The sequence below is a fragment of the Pleurodeles waltl genome, chromosome 12 (genome assembly GCF_031143425.1).
Source record: "Pleurodeles waltl isolate 20211129_DDA chromosome 12, aPleWal1.hap1.20221129, whole genome shotgun sequence".
Taxonomy (NCBI): domain Eukaryota; kingdom Metazoa; phylum Chordata; class Amphibia; order Caudata; family Salamandridae; genus Pleurodeles; species Pleurodeles waltl.
The window spans coordinates 82,380,765-82,397,330 of record NC_090451.1 but is presented as its reverse complement, the minus strand read 5'-3'; positions in this window follow the sequence as shown (position 1 = coordinate 82,397,330).

Sequence of the window (16,566 nt, the reverse complement as noted above, 5' to 3'; positions counted from 1 at the left end):
TGCCAGGTAGGAGAAGGATCTTCCTCCTGCTGTGCTTTTCAGGATCTTGGGGACGGCTGCAAGGGCGAGCTGGGAGGAGCGGAGATGTCTGTTGGGTACGTAGAAGGCGAGGCGGTGGTTGAGGTATGCCGGTCCTATGTTGTGCAGTGCCTTGTAGGTGTGGATCAGGAGTTTGTATGTGATGCGCTTGTTGACTGGGAGTCAGTGTAGGTCTCTGAGGTAGGAGGAGCTGCGGCTGTGTCGGGGGATGTCTGGATACCAGAGAAATTGTTTCTCAGGTGGGTGGTTTACTTTCCAGGAACACGTGTGTCGATGGTCACACGTGTACGAATCATGACCTGTTTTCTTGTCGTGTATGGAGAATGAACTCTCACTATGTACAAAGGGCAGTGGTGAGAACCTGGCACCAGCAGCAGCTTGTACATGACAGATACACTGGTTGAGCTGTGAGAGACCTTTATCTCAATTTCAAAAGTATTTGTTTTTCATGTGTGATTAATTAAAACCATTACATGTGGTAACAAGTCATTCTAATGTAAAAAGTTAAACGTTTACAATTAATTTCCACTCATCTGATTAAAACCACTTCTAGTTATCTAAAAGAAGTGTAGAGATGCTATGAGCATAAAAACCAATACAAAGATGAGTAAAACGCACTCTTAACGGAGTGAGTCAAAATAGCGCTTTAGTACCCTGTGCCGCTGCTACAAAACTGTAGGAGTACTGTAAAAGCTTTGAGAGAACTGCATCTGAGCGGGCTGATGCTGTAGTAGTGTGGCGGAGTAGTGGTCTAGCCCTTTTTGAGGGTTAAATATAGCACTGATCTTGTGGGATCCACGATGAACCTACACTACATGTATATCATGCGTCCCAAACCTCTAGGAGTGTGCTGGGTGTAGAAACGGGCCCTTAACCACAAGCATCGATCGTGTTGGTTGACCATGACTTGGTGCCGAGATGTAACAATTCTTCACCATGTTGGTGGCTGACAGTAGTGTGCATCCTTCCAAGGGTAGGGCTCCACGGTTGAACAAAACACACCCACTCACTCCGCAATGCCAAACCCTGAAGGCTTGGTAAACACTCAGCCAATTACTATTACTAGCTGCCTTATCTCAGCACTGTTTGTAGAAAGTAATAGTAACTCAACTTATAGACGAAAATCTCCTGCTTAATCACCTGCAGTCAAGCCCAACTAGTACCAGGTAACAGCTTTTCAAAGAAGATGAAGGCAAGCGAGCCACAGTGATTGTGTGCGAGCTCTCAGCACAGGAGACACCGTGGAGGATGAGATCTACTGAAAAGATTCAATTTATGGATAGGTCTATCAGGCAGATCCCTAAAATGGATCATCAACTCGCTGTGTTCTATCAGGATCTGCCCATTCAGTTATTCTCAATATTTATACACGCTAATTCACAATTTTTAAACGCTCGCAGGCTCACTCTAAAATTTTCAACCCAGCGCCCAAATCTGTATCCGACTCAACGGTGACTTAGAAAATCAGACAAAAACCTAGATCACACATTGGATGAAAGAGAATGTTATGCCAATGAACGGAGCGAAGATAGAAAATGTTGGTGCTGGGAGGATGAGATCATAAAACATTCCCTTATCGTTGGCCTTCAGGTTTGAGGACCACACACACAACCACATAATGCAGAGTCAAAACCCCAGGTGTCAAATTCAGGCCTCTCACGAACACCACAAATGAGTGCGGCAGCCAGGGGAGTCAATCCCACTTGACATTGTTGAGGAAACTTCTACCTCGTCTTCACACCAGACCCTGGAAGAGGCGGAGACTGACCACAGCGAAGACATTACTGGACCGGCGTAGAGTAATCTATCCAGAACTTCTAGAAGAGATCGGTGACAGACTACAGAAGCTTAAAATATCAACGCAGGCAGCCCCACTAAGGGTAAAGTTACAGACATAAACCACGTCAAACTAGCGCTGGAGGCACACCCTGAAATGGTGGGCGCATCTGAGCCGTGACCACCTAAATCCAGAAATGTAAACCTAAATCCGGATACAATTAGGGGAATCCAATCTAAAAAAAAAAAAGCATTAAAAGAAAGTGTGATTACACCTGCAGAATTCCTGGCTTTCTACAGAATTTCAGGAGTAAGCTAAAACTTCTTAACTTACAAAAGAGCCCTTTTTTTGTTTATTCAATATATTCCCATTACACGCCAGCAGAGCTGAGCCATGCTTCCCGTGACCCGTTCACCGCAACATGTTAAGGCTTTTTTTAATTAGTTCTTATACCTAATGACAAAGATTGTCTAATCGACAATCAGTGGTCTTTTCTCAACTACCTGTGATCCCTGCTACAATAGAATTTGATTCCTGCTCCACCTCTGCCTACTGCAAATGAACACCTCGGCCCTCGCAGTTTCAAATTACAATTTTGCGTAAGCGACTCCCTATAAATGGGCGTTGGGCGCCATCTAGAGGCTTTCTATAAACACGCACGCTCTATATCGCACCAATAATAGAGTGTGTAATAATAGCAACTAGGTAAACGACCACCCCTAGACCTTTACTAGTGGGTTAAAGGCGGTAGCACGAAAATATGTAGATTCTTGAATGTTTGAGATAGATGTTTCTTCAATCTCAAGATTGAACCCAACCGGGTCTCTTGCGTGAACACCCAACTCCTGGCATTCTGTGGCAGATGTGCAAGCCAGGAAATGTAAGGGAGCCAGAACTGAGTCAGGGGCCAACTTGGCTCTATGGTGCAGACGTCAAATGTCACCCTAGGGACTCTGGCCCGGCCGTGCATGCCCTTAGCACCAGCCTTTCTCTCTCTTCATGTTACTCAGTAAATCATGAACAAACTGGGGCTCAGGCCGCAGAAATGCCCTTGGAGGCCTCACCTCAAAGGTGAATCTCAAATTCCGAGCAAGTGACCCAAGCAACAGGAAGGTATCTGATCTCGAGAACGGGTTCACCACGTCCCAGTGTGATGACAGCTCATGCTCCAAGATTCTCCCTTTCTGTCTGGGATTCATATCCTAAATTATTAACTGTGTTTCCCTCTACAAACTCTTTCCATGTCATTTTTATCTCTTTTTCTCCCCTTTTCTTCTCCCACGCTCCCTCTGTTTCTGACTTGGCCTTCCTAGGCCTCTCTCTGTGCTGCTCTTTCTTTCTCCCCCATCCGACTTCCCTTCATCTATTTCTCCTCTTTCTTTTCTCTGCTGTCTCTGCTCCCCTATTTTTGTTCCATTCACCTCTCATAGTTTTATCTCCAGAACGTTTCCCTTTGGCCATAGATTCTGGGCTCCGGTGGAATGGTGTGGGATCTTCATACGGCAGTGGCTTTCAAACTTTTTAATGCCGTGCCCGTCCCCCCACCCCTCCCACCCACCCCCCTCACTCCCAATTGAAAAATTAAAAATCATCGGCCCCCCTCAGAATTTTTGACAATTTTTCTATTAAGATGGCATTGTTTAAACATGTCTAGACTTATTTAAACATTGCAGTTACGTTATGTTACATTTTTAAAAATGCAAGAAATTGTTTTCTGCTTAAAACAAAGCACATTTATCTGCATAATACTGCTTTTGGGCAGAGCCTGGCACCCCCTCCCCCCGGGATCACTTGAGCCCCCCCCCCCCTAGTTTAAAGACCCCTGTCATACGGAGTGTGTTGTATCAGTCCTCGGTCTCTCATCCTTGTGCAGCGCTTCGTTGCTTCCCAGGTATGTTAGCGCTATACACTAGCAGTACATGCACACATTTGTGAAATTGTGGCTTCAACTGAAGTACCCAAATAATGGCAGTGTCACTTTAAAACATGACTTTTGCAACCAGTCAGCTTCCAATTATTTTTTGGGGTGTTTTACTGTGTTCACATCCAGGGCCAGACTGGGGGGCCTAATGCAGCCCTGGCTAAAATGCTCAAACCAACCCCGCCCTCTTTGTCTCCTCGCGCTATCTTTCTTTCCATCCATTCTCTCGCTCTCCTTCTCTCTCCTCCATCTCCGATCGCTTTCCCCCCATCTTTCCTCTCCATGCCTCACTTTCTCTCTATCCAGAACACTCCCCGTGCTGGCTGAAATTAACCTTGGGGAGCTGGGAAAGCGGCATGGGAACTCCTGGGAAATGTCCGGAGGAATAGAAGGCCTGTCCGGCCCTGTTCACACAGCTGTGGGGCTGCTGCACGTTGCTTCCAGGTAAGCGGGGGGGAGGAGGGGGGTCTCTGCAGCAGAACACTGAATCTCGGTTCTTCACATCTCTGTGGCATCTCGAGGTCCCCTGCAGCACAGGGTGACCAGATTTTGAAAGCCAAAACCCAGGACTTTGCGCCAATAAATTGAAGGAGGACTATTCCAACAATCACCCGAGGGGCACAGAATGACAGCGCTCATCAGTATAGAAACACAGGCGCGGCATTGAGATAATAAATAAAAAGTTATGTTTTAAACCCAGTATCAAACATGGTTTTTAAATGGCGTTCTAATAAGAGCTGCTTGCTAGTACGGATTGCAACACATAAAACGTGCCTCCACTGTTTTCAGTCGACCCTCACTGAAATCCGGGACGTGACGCAAAATTGCAGAAATCTGCCAGGACAGCTGGTGAAAAACGGTGACGGTCCCAACAAATCCGGGGCCCCTGGTCAGCCTACCACAGCAGGGAACAGGAACGCTGTCCCCGCTGTGACGTCTCGAGAAGTGTGTGAGGAGGATTGAGTTCTGGGGGCGGAGTCTGTGGAATGACCGCGCATCAAACTAAGGCCTAGATTTACTAAGGGATGCTCTCGCGCGGTGGTACACAATTTCCACAGGTTTTTTTGATGTTAAGTAAAAACTGTCATAAATAGCCCTGTACATGGCCTTTAGGGGGTAATAGAATAAGAGGGTTGAGGCAAGTCACTGTCCAAAGGGCATCCAACAATCAAAGACGGCTTGTTTGAGGTTGGTCCGTCAGGAGCCTTAAATGTATCAAAGCTTTACAAGTAACTATTGTGATACAATGTATACATTTTCTGAAAAGAAGTTGATGGGGAAAATATTCAATCCCGTGTGCAATGGATACATAGTCGGTGGAAATCTACACAACATTGTTTTCCTCAACCTTTCATCACATGCTTCACCCCTCAATCAACGTTAAAGTAGGTACTGCTATCCATATTGTAATTGAGAATGGGGAATTTTTTAACTGAAAAAGAATATTTATTTCTCTTGTTAATATTTGTAAGAGCAGAATCCCTCTAGCCAAGACACCAGAAAGATTCCAGCCATTGGGAAACAGCCTTTGTCTGCCATCCTTTCACACGTCAGCTTAAATGACAACTTAATAATGGATTTTGAGCGCCCTCTGGTGGAATTCTGTAATCATGACATAAATAAACATTTTAAGGCCAATGGCAAAAGATTTTTAGGTCGAGCCTAGGCAGCGCTTGAGCTGTTGCTTAGCGACCTGTTGTTGATGGTATGTGAAGTTTAGCTCCACCCACTTCCACCCACTTATTGTGATTTGTTCTTTAATGTGCCGTTCAGAAATGCTGGCTTTTTATTGGTGCATTGGTTGTGGGTGCTTGGTTCCCTCCCATGGCTACCGCCCCTTTTACATGTAGGCGTTACCTTCTGTCCTTTTCTGGTACTTTTGACTCATTTTATTTTGTATTATCTAGGACGAGCAGCGTGTGTGAAAGATTTTTTAGTGACATGCTTTTGCATCTCATGTTGCTTTGGTTTGAGCAGCACGCGTGCCTTTCATTTGATCAGCACTGAGCCCGGCTTCACGTTTCATTTTTTGTACTTTTTATTGAGCAGCACACTGGGCTTTTCGCCACGTTCCATGTTTAATTTATTTTTCATTGAGCAGCACATGCGGCTTTTCGCTGCGCTTCATGTTTATTTTTACTTTTCATTGAGCAGCACACGCGGCTTTTCGCCACGCTATATGTTTAGTTTATTTTTATTTTTCATTAAGCAGCACACGCGGCTTTTCACCGCACTTCATGTTTTGTTTATTTTCTATTGAGCAGCAGACATGGTTTTTCGCTCTGCTTCATGTTTCATTTATTTTAGAAGCTGTCCCCAACATTCGTTTGCATTCATTCCTCACCCCGCCCTCAAGCCCCTGTTCCTTGTCTCCGCTAAATCTTTGAAAAAAAAGGGCTGTAAATCTCCGGAACAAAATGCACTCATAGTTTATTTTGACCCGTTTGGCTTTTATAACAAAACGTGATCAGTTACCTCGTTTTGTGGGGTTTGTTTTTTCCCTGTTTGGATTTCGATCGAGGTACAAATTGTGCACAGACTATTGCATTTGCTTGTCTTTTATCTAATTCTTTTGCATTCATTTCGTCCTCCTCCCACCTCCCCTTGTGTCCCTGGGCCTAAATCTTAGGAAAAAACAGGGCTGTAAATGTTACTTTGTAGCATTTGCTGTTCATGCAAAGACGGAGTTTTCCCTGAAGGTGCCTGTGAGCTGGATTCTTCTACCCACAAAACAGAGCCAACCCCTCCCCAGTCCACTTCAGGTAACCATGTTTTAAAATAGCTCTAATGTGTAGTCTTCAGTCCATGCATGTTCTCTGCACCCCCTGCCCCTTTCAATGCCGTGTCTCAAAGCACTTTCACAGTTCAACTTGTGTGTGTCTTTTATATGAACGAAAGCAGCACATCGCCTCACCTTTCAGTATATGTTTATAAGATAAATGTCTGTGCAGTTCTTGATGTTGTCTTCGTGGCACTATAAATGATGAGAAGCCAGTATCTTTTGACACCAAGGGGTCAGAAGCTTACTCAGTGAGATGTACTTAGTTGTGAATTCAGCTCTGTGTGCTCACTCACTGGTAACAAAGGAGTTTGCTATTGTAGTACCCCTTGTTACTCTTTTGTTTCACCATGCACATATCTGACAATGTCCATTACATATGTAATTGAACAAGAGTTTAACTTCAAAGTTGTAACTCAGACATGGCACACTTGGAATGCTGCATAGCAGAACTTAGCTCACAAAGTTGTGCGTGCTTCTTCAGGTAACATTTGCTCTTGGTCAGACCCTTGTCTTACCGTACTATGTTAACAGAATGGTGTTCTACCGGTGCATTAGGAACATGCAGCCAATTTGTAATCTTTGCTGCACATCTGTTTTGTATTCTTTTTGAAATAGGCAAGTGTTAGAGTGACCCGCTGGGAGTCACTGTGGAAGGTATCTTGCACACGAGGAGTGATCAGTGCTGGCATAATTGATGCACAAGTCACTGTGAATCCTGCCAACTTAGCATTTTTTCAGAGATGCTTGTTGATATTGCCAAAATCTGAAGTATTTCAGATATGTACGAACGTGGTGTGAACCACATGGTGATTTTTTAAAAAGAAATGTTTGTGAATTCAACAGGCAAAGAGTACAGCTGCACCAAACACTGTGAACAGTTGTTTTGTTCCATGGGCTAATACCACATATGTGATCCTGGGTGTCGAGCAATCAGGGTGTGAGAGTGGAGATTGATATTGTGACTTAACATGTGTACAAAGGATGATCCAACAGGGGCCCTGCACAGCTGGTACGTATGTCGAGGCTTCCCAGAAAAATATGGTTGTAAAGACATCTCCCCTCTCCAGAATGAAGCGAAGATAGGTTTAAGTCACAGTACCTGAAATCAGTGTTGTGCCTTTACTCCGTTGACAGCAGTGACATAACGCAAAATGATGGGGCACCCTGTAGAATGTGATGTGGGGCCCCTCGAGTCTCCCATGTCTCACAGACATTCATTGGCCTTGGGCTGAATGGGGGCTTACTTAAAGGGTAAGGCCTGTTTCATAGTGGCCCTCGCTGGCAGTACAGAATAAAGTACACCAACTACTTCTGCCAATATCGACAAAGATGACAGCATAAATATTGTACGCCATCTCTATGTTTCCAACCTACCATGATTTAGACTGCAAGGTACCGCCTGTTCAGCAGCACTGCAGGCTTTAGATTGGATTAATTTAACTTCTGTAGAAGCCTCTATTTGATCCTGAAGTAGTGAAAGCCAGCACCACCTTTTCAGCACAGCTCTTAAAGCAGGACAGGCTATTTTGTTTTACAATTTCTTTTTAGCGTGAGCACTCCAATCCCAAATCCAATCCCCAATCCCAAAATACAACATTCTACCCCACTGTGTGCCACTCCAACTTACCTCACTCCACTCTGTGACACTCTACTCCATGCCACTAACTTTCAGCCGTGTTGAACAACAGCCACACTGGTGTATAACATGGCTAAAACACACTGCCAATAGCTCTCTCATAGGCATTGCACCTTCTCTGTGAGGAAAGCTTGCACTATACCTTCTCTGTGAGGGAAGCTTGCATTGCACCTTCTCTGTGAGGGAAGCCTGCATTGCACCTTCTCTGTGAGGGAAGCTTGCATTGTACCTTTAATGTGAGGGAAGCCTGCATTGTACCTTCCACGTGAGGGAAGTTTGCATTGTACCTTCTCTATGAGGGAAGCTTGCATTGCACCTTCTCTGTGAGGGAAGCTTGCATTGTACCTTCCATGTTAGGGAAGCTTGCATTGTACCTTCCATGTGAGGGAAGCTTGCATTGTTCCTTCTCTTGAGGGAAGCTTGCATTGTACCTTCTCTGTGAGGGAAGCTTGCATTGTACCGTTCATGTGAGGAAAGCTTGCATTGTACCTTCTATGTGAGGGAAAGCTTGCATTGTACCTTCTTTTGAGGGAAGCTTGCAAGGTACCTCCTCTGTGAGAGAAGCTTGCATTGTACCTTCCATGTGAGGGAAGCTGGCATTGTTCCTTCTCTTGTGGGAAGCTTGCATTGTACCTTCTCTGTGAGGGAAGCCTGCATTGTACCGTTCATGGGAGGAAAGCTTGCATTGTACCTTCCATGTGAGGGAAAGCTTGCATTGTACCTTCTTTTGAGGGAAGCTTGCAAGGTACCTCCTCTGTGAGAGAAGCTTGCATTGTACCTTCCATGTGAGGGAAGCTGGCATTATTCCTTCTCTTGTGGGAAGCTTGCATTGTACCTTCTCTGTGAGAGAAGCTTGCATTGTACCTTCCATGCGAGGGAAGCTTGCATTGTACCTTCTCTGTGAGAGAAGCATGCATTAATAACTTATCTGTGAGAGAAGCTTGCAAGGTACCTTCTGTGTGGGAGAAGCTAGCATTGTACCTTCTGTGTGAGGGACGCTTGCACCGTACCTTCTCTGTGGGGGAAGCTTGCATTGTACCTTCTCTGTTGGGGAAGATTATCTGGTGTGTGTGAGGATAGTGTGCTCTGCAGCCTGCACTGTATCTGTTCCTTGTGTAAGGAAAGCTTGCATTGTACATTTTGTGAGAGGGACACTTGGACTGCTGCTGTGCTGTATCTGCTGTATATGAGGGAGTCTTGCATTGCTGCTGCCTGTGCTGTATCTGCTCTGTGTGTGAAGGAACCTTGCATTGCTGTTGTGTTGTATCTGCTGTATGTGAGTAAGTTTGCATTGTACCTTCTCAGTGAGAGATATTTGCATTGTACCTACCATGTGAGGGAAACTTGCATTGTACCTTCTCTGTGAGGGAAGCTTGCAGTGCACCTTCTCTGTGAAGGAAGCTTGCATTGTACTTTGTGTGAGGGAAGATTGTGCCAGTTCTTAAATAACTCTCACCCATATATATTCACCTTGCCACATAATTCCACTGCACAAATGCACTCCATACCAGGTAATTCATCACTACAGCAGGCAGGTCACTTCCGCTCTGCCTTTTCCGCGCTCCATCCCGTTTCTGCTTTTTTTCCGCTGCTGCGTCCCCTGCGGCCCCTCCCGCCTCCTCCTCACCGCTTGCTTTGCCTTGTTTTTCCCGCCGCTGCGTCCCCTCCCGCCTCCCCCCTCCTCCTCACTGCTTGCTTTGCCTTGTTTTTCCCGCCGCTGCGTTCCCTGCGGCCCCTCCCCCCACCTCTCCCATTGGACAGGCTCTCCCGCCTCCCAGCTGCCACTCCCACCCTCCCCTCCTCTTATGCCAGCTGCGTCGCAGTGACAGGGAGCAACCTTTGACCCTGCAACAGCAGGCAGGTCGCCCCCCGCTCCACCTTTTCCGCACTCCATCCCGTTTCTGCTTTTTTCCCGCCGCTGCATCCCCTGCGGCGCCTCCCCCCTCCTCCTCACCGCTTGCTTTGCCTTGTTTTTCCCGCCGCTGCGTCCCCTGCGGCCCCTCCCGCCTCCCCACTTCTCCTCACCGCTTGCTGTGCCTTGTTTTTCCCGCCGCTGTGTCCCCTGCAGCCCCTCTCCCACCACTCCCATTGGACAGGCCCTCCCGCCTCCCAGCTGCCACTCCCACCCTCCCCTCCTCTTATGTCAGCCGCAGCGCGGGTGCGCCGCTGGCGCTCCAAAGGCAAGCCTGTCTGCGCCCGTCCGCGCCTGGACCGCGCCCAGCGCCACCCCCCCTGGTCCGCGAGACCCCTGCACCTACAGACACCGCTACACGGCCGACCAACTCAACGCCCTCAACCCCGGCCGCATCACAGCATGCTCCCAGTCCTCAACAAGGAACACCCACGGACCCTTCGCATGCCGCACCTCCAGATTCACCTGCGACAGAACAACGAAACCAACAAAGGCCGAAACTAACCACCTCCACTGCATACTGCTCAACACCCGCTCTGCACGCAAGCACGCCATCGAGCTCTGGGACCTGCTGGACTCCACCGCCCCAGACGTAGCCTTCCTTACCGAAACCTGGTGGAACGACTCCTCGGCGCCCGACATCGCAATAGCCATCCCGGACGGCTACAAGATCACCCGCAGGGACCGCAAAAACGGAATCGGAGGAGGCATAGCCATCGCCCACAAATCCTCCCTCAAGGTCGACACCCACACTGACGACTCCCTCAAGTCCGCCGAACACCTACACTTCCGCATCCACACCGACCCCAACACCACTCTCAGAGGAACGCTCATCTACAGACCCCCCGGACAACGAGCACCATTCAGCGAATCCCTCGCCGACCTCACCAGCACCCACACACTCACTTCAACGGATTACATCCTCCTCGGGGACCTAAATTTCCACCTAGAGAACAACAACGACACCAACTCCACTACCCTGATCGACAACCTCACCAACCACGGCCTCAGACAACTCGTCAACACACCAACCCACATCGCCGGCCACACGCTTGATCCCCTCTTCTCCTCAAGCGCCCACGTCACCTTCAACCATACCACCGTACTCCACTGGACCGACCACCACTGCATCCACTTCACCTACAAGAAACCTACTGAGCACCACCGCACCCAATAACCACCCCGCCGATGCTGGAGCAAAGTTACGGAAGACCAGCTTACCAACACCCTCGCACAGAACCCACCCCCCGACTCCACCGACCCAGACACCGCCGCCAACAACCTAACCCTGTGGATCAACGACTGCGCCAACACCCTCGCGCCACTCAAAAAACCCACCGACAACCAAGCCAGAAAAAAAGCCGCCTGGTTCACCGACGAGCTCCTAAATTCCAAACGCGACTGTCGGAAGCTAAAAAGGGAATGGCTCCTCAAAGGCACACCTGACAGCCTCACAGCCCACAAGGACGCCACCCGCAAGCACCACCAACTCATCAGACAAGCCAAACGATCCCACTTCAAAGACCGCCTGGACAACAACGCACACAACAGCAAAGAGCTCTTCAGCATTGTGAAAGAACTCTCCAACCCCAGTGCCAACATCAACAACATCCCTCCATCCCAAGAACTCTGCAACGCACTGTCCACCTTCTTCCACCGGAAGATCACCGACATCCACAACAGCTTTGACACCACTCCCACGCCAGACCCCACCCCCGAACACTCCACCTGTGCAAACCACCTGACCTCCTGGACCAACGTGAACGACACAGAGACATGCAAGATCATGAACTCCATCCACTCAGGTTCTCCGTCAGACCCCTGCCCCCACCACGTATACAACAAAGCCGACTCCACCATCGCCCCCCAACTACGGAAGGTCATCAACATCTCCTTCAAACAGTGACATTCCCTGAAAAATGGAAACACGCCGAAATCCGCGCCCTCCTCAAGAAGCCCAAAGCGGACCCCAACGACCTCAAGAACTTCCGACCGATCACCCTGCTCCCTTTCCCAGCAAAGGTGATTGAAAAAATCGTCAACACACAACTAACCAACCACCTCGAAGACAACGGCATCCTACACCCCTCCCAGTCTGGCTTCAGACGAAACCACAGCACCGAACCCGCCCTTCTCGTCGCCACAGACGACATCAGACGCCAAATGGACAATGGTGAAACATCAGCCCTCATCCTCCTGGACCTATCTGCCGCCTTCGACACAGTCTGCCACCGCACCCTGAAATCACGTCTCCACAAAACCGGAATTCAAGGTAAAGCCCTCGACTGGATCATCTCATTCCTCTCCGGCAGAACCCAGAGAGTCCGCCTCCCCCCCTTCCACTCCGAAGCCACCGACATCATCTGTGGCGTCCCCCAAGGCTCATCCCCCAGCCCGATGCTGTTCAACATCTACATGGCCCCCCTCGCTCAAGTGGCCCGACAACACAACCTCAACATTCTCACCTACGCCGACGACACCCAGCTCATCCTCTCACTCACCAAAGACCCCCACACCGCCAAAACCAACCTCCACGAGGGAATGAAATCCATCGCCGAATGGATGAGAAACAGCCATCTGAAACTGAACTCGGACAAGACGGAGGTCCTCATCCTCGGACCCACCCCCTCCGCCTGGGACGACTCCTGGTGGCCCACCGCACTAGGAACCACGCCGACACCGCCCGACCACGCTCGCAACCTGGGCTTCATCCTCGACTCTTCCCTCTTCTTGTCTAAACAGGTCAATGCAGTTTCCTCCTTCTGCTACAACACACTCTGCATGCTCCGTAGAATCTACAAGTGGATCCCGACAGAAACGAAAAGAACAGTGACACAGGCCCTCGTCAGCAGGCAAAGCACTCTATACAAGCATCCCAGCAAAAGACCTACTACGCCTCCAACGTATCCAAAACGCCTCCGCCCAGCTGATCCTCAACGTACCCCGTCACAGCCACATCTCCCACCACCTGAGAAACCGTCACTGGCTCCCTGTGGACAAAAGGATCACTTTCATGCTCCTAACCCACGCTCACAAAGCGGTCCACGACACCGGACCAGCCTACCTAAACAACAGACTCAACTTCTACATCCCCACCCGTCAGCTCCGCTCCACTAACCCCGCCCTCGCCGTCGTTCCCCGCATCCGAAGAAAGACCTCCGGCGGCAGATCCTTCTCATACCTCACCGCCAAAACCTGGAACACCCTCCCCACCAACCTGCGACAGACTCAAGACCTACTCACCTTCAGAAGACTCCTCAAGACCTGGCTTTTTGACCAGTAACATCAGCTCTCCCCCCCCCCAGCGCCTTGAAACCCTCACGGGTACGTAGCGCGCTTTATAAATTCAATGATTGATTGATTGACTGCACAATGGCACAAGTAACAATTAAAATACAAACCAAAAATTTCCACTCCACACCACATACATCCCCTACAATGCAAACCAAAACACATAAATAAAAGATACTGTCATTTGCAACCCCAATAGCTCTAACTCTCGCAAACGTGAGACCTATTGCATTGCAAATGCTATTATGTATTTTCTTGAGTTTGACATGCTTACTCAATGAAACAAGGTTTGTGAGTCACAAAGTGGTCTTTTTAGCGAGTAAGCATCATTTACTCCCTAGAAATAAATGACCAATTCATACCTAAGTCTAGAGTAAGTAACAACTACTCAAAAATAAATCTTTGTGAATCAGGCTGTAAAAGTGGACAAGTGGAACAGGGAGTAAAATGGAGTCTCGCATGTTGACGAATTCTCTCCCCCCTGTGTGTGATAATACATAAGCTACAATGACAGGAGTTTAGTTCCTATAGTTATATAGAAAGGGCAACAGTAGTGCCTCAAATAATTCTAACCACTCTTTGTTACACTGGCCTCCTGAAGGTGCCTGTGACCTATGAGCCATCGGGCCTATTCACAAAGGTAAATATACACCTGTATACTTATTCAAGTCTATATTCACTACTTGTTTGACCAGGCAACCTTGGCATGGTTTCCCCTGACTTTTTGCCTTCCATCCTCCTGTTTTTCTGACTCATTTTTACTGGCTTTTGGATTCTGTGCACTTTACCACTGCTGACTAGTGCTATAGTGCAGGTGCTCTGTACTCTCAACATGGTAACATTGGCTAATCCACAATTGGCATATTTAATTTACTTGTAAATCCCCAGTAAAGTGCACTATATGTGCCCAGGGACTGTAAATTAAATGCTACTAGTGGGCCTGCAAAACGTCTTGTGCCACCTGGTGTACCTCATTGTGCCACCCCCTATAGTAGCCTTTCAAACAAGTCTCAGACCTGCCACTGCAGAGCCTGTGTGTGCTGTTTTAAAGTGCCATCTCGACCTGGCAAGTGTACCTACTTGACCAGGCCCAGACTTTTATTTTAATTACATGTAAGTAATCCCTAAGGAAGGCCGAAGTTAGTCCAAGGGCAGGCTGCAGTGTATTTAGAAAGTTTGAGATGTACTTTTAAGTTTAGCGTGTCTTGGTAGTGAAAATCTATTAAAAAAAATTCACTACTGCAAGGTCTATCTACCCCAGAGGTTAGCATTGGGATTGCCCTTAAGCACCTTTTAAGTGTAATTTCCAGCTGGGACAAGATAGAAATTTGTAGTTTGGTGTCTCCGGACTCACAACTTATGGTGAAGCCAGATTTTAAATTGTAAGCCTGAAAATACAACTTTTAGAAAGTTGCCATTTTCTTACTTTAACCATTTTGTGCCTCTGCCTGTCTGTGAATACACGTCTGGGGTGGGTGGCAGCTGGGCTTTCTGAATTCCCTCTAGACAGTCTTACACAAAGGGAGCTGGGGTGTGATATTTGCATCATGATGGCCCATCACCAGGCTGATTGGCCTTCATGGTCTAAATGAAAGGGAGGAGCTGGAAGTTACACCTGGATAGGGCTGTGCCTGACTCCACACAAAGAGATGCATAACCTCCTGTAGAGTGTCAGGAGCCAGGGAAGGAGGGGCAGGGACCTTGTGCACTTCAAAGGCCTCTCTTTTAAATCTCCCTCACTTCAAATGCCCAACTGGGTATACGTACTGGACACCAAACCCCACCAAATCAGAACTTTAATGGAACCAAGGACATTCTGCCGGGAGAAAGAGCTGATGTGCTTCAGGAGGAACTGCCACTCTGCTAACTTTATTGCTATCTTGGCCTGCTGATTGCTGTGCTGTAGGAAAGACTGTAACTTTGCTGCCTGCTTTGCTGTTTTGGCCTGCAACGTGCTGCTTCTTGCCTGGGAGTGAGAAGGACTGGACTGCTCTCTACATCCTTGAACCCAAGTTCACCAAGGGCTTCTTGGCTTGCCCCCTGTTCTTGAAGTTTCCGGGCCATCAAAGACTTTTCTCCACTTTGCTTCAGCTGCTGGACTTTGCCATCTGTGAGTCCTCCCTTGCCTGAGGTGCCAAACCAGTCCAGGAACTCAGAAATGGGTTCTGCAGCTGTTTCTCGGCAAGAATCGATGCATCCAGCCGTTGCGCTGCTCTGAACCGACACAGTGCCCTTCGATACTGACGCAGGGCCGTTCCAACAACACTGAATCCTACTTCGAGGTTCGACGACAATGCAGGGCCAATCCGCGGACATCGCTGTGCGGCTGACTGACGGTTCACCACCTGCATCAAGAGGAGTTTGACACCGATGCAGGATCCAACTGTAAGGCTTGACGCCTATGCATCTACCTAATGCCGTGGATTGAAACCTATGCATTGAGTCTTCGACGCCAATGCTTGCTCCATCCAAGGTAATTTTTCAACGGGCTCTGCGTGATTCCATCATGGTTGGCCTGAACTTTGGATTTACCCAGGTCTGCTGTGACCGTAAGTAGTCTTTTAGCGCTATTGACTTCTAAGCACTACAATGGAGATTATTCTTAAAACATTCATATCTTGAGTTCTACTTATTGGATTTTTGTCGTTTTGGTCTTGTTTTACTTAGAAAAATATTCTCTATTTTTCTGAACTGGTGTGGAGTATTTTTGTGGTGTTTTCACTGTGTTACTGCAATTTAAGTGTTGCACAAATACTTCACACATTGCTTCTTGAGTTAAGTCTGACTGCTCTGGCCAAATTACCAGAGGGTGAGTATAGGTTAACTTAGGGTGTGTGTCTGACTTACCCTGAATAGGATTGTGGTCCCTACTTGGACAGGGTGCCAACTAGAGACCTAATTTCTAACACTATTACACCTAAGTGTAACTCTATACTTTTGGCCAGGGAGCTGCTGTATCTCAGCGTGACATAAAATTGTCGATTTCACCCCAAGAAGGCCCTGGGAGGAGACATTTGAGTTTAGCAGCGGCTCTGCTATCACCCGTCACTAGCAAGCATGCTGATTCAGTGCAAAGTCCCACAAAGCACAAGTTATTGGTTAGAGGCAGGGCCACTGGAATTATGTGATTGTGCAAGCGTGGCATTTTTACAATAATTATGGAGTTGCTGCATTTGCTACATAATCCATCATCTGCTACATGAGTTGC